The following is an 8,910-nucleotide window of genomic DNA, read 5'->3' as shown; positions in this document are numbered from 1 at the left end:
TCGTTACTACAAATAAAATTTAAAATCAAAATGAACAGGTTCAATTTTGGATTAAGTGTTAATTGTCTAACCGTGTATTATGCACTCATGCAAATGAAAACAATCAATTATAAACATTGTGACTTGAATATGCGAATGAAAACAATAAATTATAAACATTGTGACTTGAAGTTACTAACAAGAAAAACTTTCATTTATTGTTGGTTCATATTGTAATCCCTAGTTCTATGAACCAGGGCCGGACATTCGGCGGGGCTGAAGGTGCAACCGCACCTGAGCAACACAATTCAAAGGACATCTTAGTATTGATCCAGTTTCATATATACTAGGCTCATTAAGCCCAACATTCACTACAAGAAAAATGGCCATTAGTGACCAATTTTTAGTGACCACTTATTTTTTAGTCACTAATAATTCAATATTAGTTACCATAAAAAAGTGGTCATTAACTATTGGTCACTAAATAATATTAGTGACCAAATAAATACTTGTCACTAAAATTCACATATAGTGACCAAAAAGTGGTCACTTATTTAAAAAAAAAATAGATATCATTAGTAACCATTAGTAACCACATAAAATTTACATATAAAGACCAAACAATGGTCACTTATTTGAAAAAATAGGTATAACAAATTATTTTTCTCAACCTCTACTTAATAAAAATATACTCCGTATGCATAACATATAGTTTGAGTTTTTTTTGCCAAGAAACAATATTATTACATACAGTACTTACTAATTTAACATTTACAGAGATAAAATTTAATATTTAACGGAGTATAAATTTGTTTGACTAATAACTACTCCGTCGTTTATAGCTTATCACTCCCTAACTTTATTATAACTTTATTATAAAATTTTGTTTGACCAACTGCTCGTTTCCTTCCCTTTTAGATTCACCTAAACACTTCATCTTCGTGAATCGATCTCCGAAGACGTACATCGATCTGACGACATAAATCGCTTATCAACTCCGACGGAATGAATTGCTTATCATCTCCGACGGCATAAATAGCCGGATTCTGGTAATTTCTGATTCGCTTCTTTTCTTTTGCCCTAATATTTTTACAATTAGGGCAAAAGTAAATCTCTGATGTTACATAACAATTGTAATCATAACAATTGTAGGTATTATGACTCTTTTTCAGCTGTTGAAGCTTTCTCCGCCACTGAATCACCCGGTCGCCTCTTGTGGAAGCTTACTCAACCATTCTCTGTTGAAGCTGGTATATTCTATGGTGTCTCTGTAGCAATTTCGTTTATATATGTATATATATAATAAGTTATTATCATTTTTTAGCTGTTCTTCTTCATTAGCGTTTTTGTAGTTTGTATTAATTTATCTGATTGTTTGACTACTTGATATATTGTCTATTAATTTTGTAGTTTGTATTAGTTTATCTGATTGTTTGACTACTTGATACATTTTCAATTAATTTCTACTTTAATCACTAAATAAATACTTGTGTTTAATTGTTTGCATAGGGATTTTTCCAGGAAATTTTGTTTTAACTGATAGTATGGACAAGTCTTGGATGAATATAGTTCATAGGACAAAGGATCCACGATTTGAATCTGGTGTCAATGAATTTCTTAATTTTGCATATCGTGGAAAGAGTAAGTCATCTAAAATTCCATGCCCTTGCAAAATTTGCAATAATTTCCGCCATCATAATAGGAGTAGTGTTTTTTCGCATTTAATGCAAAAAGGGATTACTCATGGTTATGATACATGGGTGTATCATGGTGAGTCTTGTGATGTATCTGATGATAGCGATAATGATATACCATTTGAGGAAGGTGATAGGGCTACTGATGATAGCGATAACGACCTTGATGAAATGTTAGAAAACATAGGTAACGGTATGTGGGGAAATAACTGGAAGAATAGTGATGGATCTTCATCCTCTGATGAAAAAGATTTAGAAAATCTTCGTAAGTTATTTGATGAGTCACGTCAAGAACTCTATAGAGGTTGTAAAAATTATTCAAAATTTTCCTTCATTGTTGCTATTTTACATTTAAAGACAATGAGTGGTTGGTCTATCAAATCCTTTGATGCCTTGCTTGATATCTTTAGAAAAGTTTTGCCAACTCCATCATTAATTCCAAAGAATTTCTACGAAGCAAAAAAATATAGACGTGAGTTGGGATTTCATGGAGAAAAAATACATGCATGTGTTAATGATTGCATTTTATATCGAAATGAGTATAAATATCATACTGTATGTCCCAATTCTGAGTGTAAAGAGCCTCGTTATAGTGGAAGTGATTCAAAGGTACCACGAAAAGTGCTCCGATACTTTCCACTTAAACCGAGGCTTCAAAGGTTGTTCATAGATAAAGAACTTGCTTGTGACATGAGGTGGCATAAAGAGAAGAGAGCGAATGATAATAACATAGCTAGACATCCTGCAGATAGTGAGGCGTGGAAACACCTTGATAGAGTATATCCTTTATTTGCAGAAGATCCACGCAATATACGTCTAGGGTTGGCGACCGATGGATTCAGTCTATTTGGCAACCTAAGTAATTCATATAGTATATGGCCTGTTTTTCTTGTCGTTTATAACCTGCCTCCATGGAAATGTATGAAAGAACCCTACATGTTAATGTCTATGTTGATTCCAGGTCCCAAATCACCTGGAATTAATATAGATGTTTACCTGCAACCTTTGATTGATGAACTAAATGAATTTTGGGTTGGTGTCAATGCGTATGATGCATATAGAATGGAGAAGTTTTCATTACGTGCAGTCCTTTTGTGGACTATCAATGACTTTCCGGCATATGGTATGCTCTCTGGTTGGAGTGTTAAGGGCTACAAAGCCTGCCCAATATGCATGAATGAGACCTCATCTCAATACTTGACTCATAGTAGAAAAGTAGTGTACATGGGTCATCGAAAGTTTTTGATATGCACACACCATTGGCGGAAGGATAAAAAGAATTTTAATGGGGAGGTGGATTTTGGTGAGCCAGTCATACCTAAGTCAGGTCATGAAGTTCTGAATGATATTGATGGGGCGATGGATTTTAGTGAGCCTTATCGCTTTGATAAGACGAGAAAACGTAAATATAGTGATGACACACGGGGATGGAAAAAGAAAAGCATATTTTTCAAGCTTCCATATTGGCCTGACCTAAAATTGAGACACAACATAGACATAATGCATGTTGTTAAGAATGTGACAGAAAGTTTGACTGCTACATTATTCAACATTAAGGGTAAGACCAAAGACACATCTAAATCACGCGAGGATTTGAAGGACCATAGGCTTAAAAAGAGTTTACATTTACAACCACACGGTAATTCATTCATAATGCCAATGGCTTGCTACCACTTCACGAAAAATGAGAAACACAGAGTTATAAATCTGTTAAAGTCAATCAAGTTTCCGGATGGATTTGCTTCAAATATATCAAGATGCATTAAAAAGGAAGAATTCCAATTATCACGCATGAAAAGCCACGACTTTTATGTTTTCATCCAACGAGTGTTGCCGTTATCAATTAGGGGTTGCTTGACAAAAGAAGTTCGAGTCGTGTTGTATGAACTAAGCGAGTTTATCCAGAAGTTATGTGCACGAAATGTGTATTTAGATGTTCTTGAGAAACAAGAAGCAGAAATTGTGGTCATAAACGAGTGTTAGTATTCAAATGTGATTGGTTTAAGATTGATGATCGAAATGGGCTGCAGGTTGACAAAGAGTCTAGAGCAACTAGCATCAATACATCTCGAAAATGGTATAGAGATCAACCATACATTCTTGCATCACAAGCTAAACAAGTTTTTTATGTGCCTGATTTAAAGTTGGGAAGAAACTGGCATGTTGTTCAAAGCAGTATCCCTCGTGTACTATATGATATTCCTTTGGAAGAAGTATTTCAAGAACAAGAGCCTGTTTTAAATTCGGGTATTGATTTAAATATGGATAAGGCACCCCTAACAAGAGGTGGAGTTACTGTCCCACTCGAAATTCCGGATTTATCAACCATTGGTGGTGATTGTCAAAGCCTCGATGATGAAGGATTTATTGACTCTTCAGATTTAGAGTCTTCTCAAGAAGAGGAGTTTTCTGAAGATGAAGATGATTGTACTGATTCGGAATAGGCTTTAAATTAATATTCAGTTAGATTTAATTCAAAGAGGAGCCGTCTCAAGATGATTGTACTGATTCAGAATAGGCTTTAATTTGATATTCAGTTAGACTTAATTTAAAATAGGTTTTGAATTATTTTCAGTTACATTTAATGTGTCTGCATATTATTACTGAAAGCTTGGTTAATATAAAATAGGTTTTTTTCTTAAACTGTTAGCCTATTTATGTGTGCAGATTATTACTGAAAACTTTATTAATTCAAAATTGGTTATTTCCTTAATTTGTCTAACCTATTTTTATGCGCAGATCGTTAGGTAAATCTTGCTTTAGTGTAATCTACTTCAGCTTTATGGATCCAACAAGACATCCGGTGAAGGAGAATCTAAGTTATCCAAAAAACAACCAAAAACAGCGGGTATGGAAATATTATTACATCTTCTTTGTTTAACCTAAAGATCCTCAATATATTTTTCTTTTATAGATCTCTGGTCATTCTATGGAGAATACACATCCTATGGAGAATACTAACATCTTAAACAAGGAAATATTAATTGTTTTTCATCAGTGTTTTTGTACTTTATATTAATTTAGCTGATTATTTGAAAATTGTGTTACATGTTATCAAGATGGTTGGACGTGGTATAGGGGTCATGAAAAGGTCTGGTCTTCAAAAGTCAAGTAGTACCGGTGACTTTCCAAGAAATAACAATATCCGGTTCCAAGATGATGAGTTGTATACACAAGATACAATGCATTCTTTTTCTCCAAGACATGTGAGAAGAGCATATTCTAGTGTGACAATGGACGAAAATGATGAACAAGAGCAGGAAGTTGATTTTGATTCTGATTCTGAGACCGACACAATGGATCCTCAACAAGATGAGAATATTAGTTCAACTTCACATGGTATGTAGTTAATTTAAATAAAGTTTGTTTCATGTGTTAAATTAATTAAAGTCTGATTTGTTAGTCTGTTGTTGTGTTTTTCTTTAATGAATCTATTCAGAAACATCTTTTACCCGGAAAGAGTCTAGGGCTTTGAGACAAAATAGAAAGAGGCGCATGAAAGAGAGAAAATTAGTATTTGAATTTGATGAATTTTCAAGACGAATAGTTGGTGATGATAGCCAATTTTTTATCACCAAGGGCGGATGTTTAATGCGAGAGCATGCAAAGTTTGATGGAACCACTTGGAAAAATCAACCACCTTTATTGAAGACGGATATCATAAACAAAGTTATGGTAAGTTTTTATTATACTGCAGTTTACATCTTTAATTACTCATGTAATAGTAATAATAATAACAATTTTTTTTTTAGGAAAATTCAAGTTATGATCCAAATTGTTCGACTATGGAACGCGTTATGCAGACACAACTAGGAAACCAACATAAGAATAAACAGTGGAGGCTTCATTGTTATTATGATACATTTTCAACAAAAGATGATGCACTTACTCATCCCCCAAAGGGTATTAAAGTTCAGGATTGGGTACTTCTTTGTGAGAGGTTTGCAAGTGAGGATTTTCAGGTTTGAACGACAACTTACTTTTATATCAAACTATGAATGCTCATTCTTTTTTACTAGCAAGATCTCGTATGTTGTTTATAGAAGATTCATGACTAGATATAATGAATTCAGACTACAATTATATGTATGTTTTTGCAGAAGGTGAGTGCCAAAAACAAGAAAAACAGAGCATTTAATAAAGTTCCACCGGCTATTGGCACGGTTTCAATTGCAAGGATAGTTGATATGGTGAGTAGCTTTTGTAAACCGTATAAATTGCATTTTTCATTGTTTTGTCCTCTTTTAAGATGTTCATATGAAACAGAAAAGGAGAGAAGGACATGAAGTTTCAGCAATTGATAGATACAAAATTGCTCACTTTTCAAAAAAGAAACAAAAGATGATAAATGAAGAGGCAGAAAACACTTTGGTAATTTTTACTAGAGCATAATTAGAACTAAGTTTGTATTTTAATTAATTAATTTGTTATAATAACAAGCTGATATGCTATGCAGAAACAATTGCATATTGAGGAAGCTAATTCTTCATGTACTGCAGCAGAGATATGCTTGAAAAATCTAAAACGTATTCCTGGATACATAAAAGGGCGTTCAACTTCTACAAAACAGGTTTTGGCTATAGAGAATTTAAGAATGGAGGTAGAGTCTGAAAAGAAAAGATCAACAGCTTTGGAGGAACGGTCAACAGCTTTAGAGGGATTAGTTTGGGGGTTTCAACAAGAGCAATCTCAATTTCTCGAGGAGCAAAAGTACATGAAGGAGGAAATGAAATTTATGAGAGAGGAGTTAGTCCGGTTAACTAAATTGCAACCTCAAGATACTGTAAGTTCAAATAAATCTTAAAAATTTGCATTTTTACTTTGAATTATGTGTAGAAATGGCTTGTATGGCGTAATTATTTAGAGCTTAGGAAGCTTGGCTTACACTAGTTCTTGAAATTCACCTTATAGTGGGTGTAGTGAAAATTTTGTTTAAAGAACATCAGGTATGCTTTATGCTTTATAAGGGCATTGACCATTAGGTACCAAAACCCCATCATATAATTCCAGGTGCTTATCATATAACATCAGATTGCATAATCATTGAAGCTCAATTCAAGGTGTTGTTGGTGCTTAATAGTAAATATTAGTCATAGTCAATATGATTGCATAGTCTACTTCTTGATTGTATTATTTTTGATGTATGCTGTGTAGTTTTATGATGAATCAAACCCCTGTTTTTATCAGCTTTTTAATATTGTCTGCAGGGTACTAAACATCAGTGGGAGAAGCGTAGTGAAAGCTTGGCCAAGAAGAGATCTAGTGCAGCGTAGTCTTATATCTTTCTTCTTTATTATTGTCGATGGTTTTGTGATTTTGTAATTGAAGTTGAAAAACTATTCGATGAGGGATTAGCAAGTACATGCTTGGTTCTACAACTAGTTGTATTAGTTGATAAACTTGGTTATATGAATACTTATTAGTTTGGGTTTTTATGTTTAAATGATTTGTTATATATATTTGTTACCAGGCTGTAGAAAATGATGAATCAAATAGTGATGAGTGACCATTATTTATAAGTATATTTGATCACAAATAGTGATATGAGTGACCATTATTTAGTCAAGTGATTAAAATCAGGGACCATGTTTTAGTCACAAATGGTCAAAAATGAGTGACCATTTTTTGGTCACAAACGTTCAACGTGAGTGACCACTTTTTGGTCACAAACGGTCAATATGAATGACCACTTTTTAGTCATAAAGATCAAAATTAGCGACCACTTTTTAGTCACAAACGTTCAATGTGTGTGACCAATTTTGGTCATAAATGTTCAATGTGAGTGACCATTTTTTGGTCACAAACCGTCAATATGAGTGACCACTTTTTGGTCACAAACGGCCGAGGTGAGTGGCCATATTTTAGTCACTAATAATAGTGACCATAAAAAGTGACCATGATATATTAGTCACTATAGTGACCAATTTGAGATTTTGGTCTCTAATTAAATTTTGTGACGGACCTATAGTGACGAAGAGTGACCAAATAATTTTGGTCACTAAATTAACTTAGCGACCATTTTTGTATGATTAGTGACCAAAAAGCCCTCGTCACTAAAACCCATTTTTCTTGTAGTGATTTTAGCTCATATAAATAATAAATAGTTTTACAAAGACTAAAAAAAGAGCTCACTATCATTGGAGTAAAATTGATTCGTCGTATCATTGGGCATCCAAATGTCTTGTACTCCTCTGTCTCCTCATCAATTAGACAATTCCTAAATCCCAAGTCAAGATAATCAATTTCTTTTTATCTATTCTATACAATACCATAAATAATCTCCATGACTCCACCATGATTTTATATATTTGATTCAGTTTTCCCCCAATTTTCCGTGGACGTCACTTGAGATTATTAAGTTTACAAAGAAGATGGATATTTTTCCAAATGTTTTACTTGCATACAAGATTTTGCTAACTGTCATCATCTGCAGAACGAAGTTTTTTAAAATAGAAATTGTTGAAGAATTATTTTCGAAGTACAATGAGTCAAAAACGATTAAACGGGTTAGCAATTATATGTATTGAAAATAGATTTCTATCAAATGTAGATTATGATAAATTGATTGAAGTTTTTGCATCGAAAAAAATGCACATAGACATCATTTTAGGTGATTTGTAGTTTCGAATATGTGTATTTGAATTGTATTTGTTATATAAAAATCGGCGTGGGAATGAGCCGCCTAGCTTGACTAGCTTTCAAATCTCTAAAGATTTGTGTTGTGCTATTAATATATTTTGAGGGGGGCAGGGGGCATATTTTTTAGATGATCGCACTGGGCATCCAAATTCTCAGAACCGGCCCTTCTATGAACGTTAATGTTAATATTCAATCAAGTAACTTTGAATCTCGTAATGTAATTGTGACTATTGAATCTTTGTTATCGTGCGTGAATGTTTTTTCTATAGTTAAACTAACAATACAGTCGACTGACTGACAGAGTCAGTCGATAGACTGAAGACACTGTCGGTCGACAGTGAAGATCGATGTAAGTTGATCCTCGATTGACTTAACAAGACAGTCAACCGACTGACAGAGTCAGTCGACCGACTTTCGTTGCTAGGGGTGTGCATGGTACGAGAAAAAACCGAAAAAACCGAGGACCGGACCGGACCAAACCGGACTGGAACCGAACCGGACCGAGGAGTTTCGGTACAGTCCGTGGTCCTTAATTTTCAAATTTTTCGGTCTTTGGTACGAGACGGACCGAACCCCAAAAGATTGAAACTGTTGAAAA

The sequence above is a fragment of the Rutidosis leptorrhynchoides genome, chromosome 11, assembly GCF_046630445.1.
Source record: "Rutidosis leptorrhynchoides isolate AG116_Rl617_1_P2 chromosome 11, CSIRO_AGI_Rlap_v1, whole genome shotgun sequence".
Taxonomy (NCBI): domain Eukaryota; kingdom Viridiplantae; phylum Streptophyta; class Magnoliopsida; order Asterales; family Asteraceae; genus Rutidosis; species Rutidosis leptorrhynchoides.
This window is presented reverse-complemented; position numbering follows the sequence as displayed.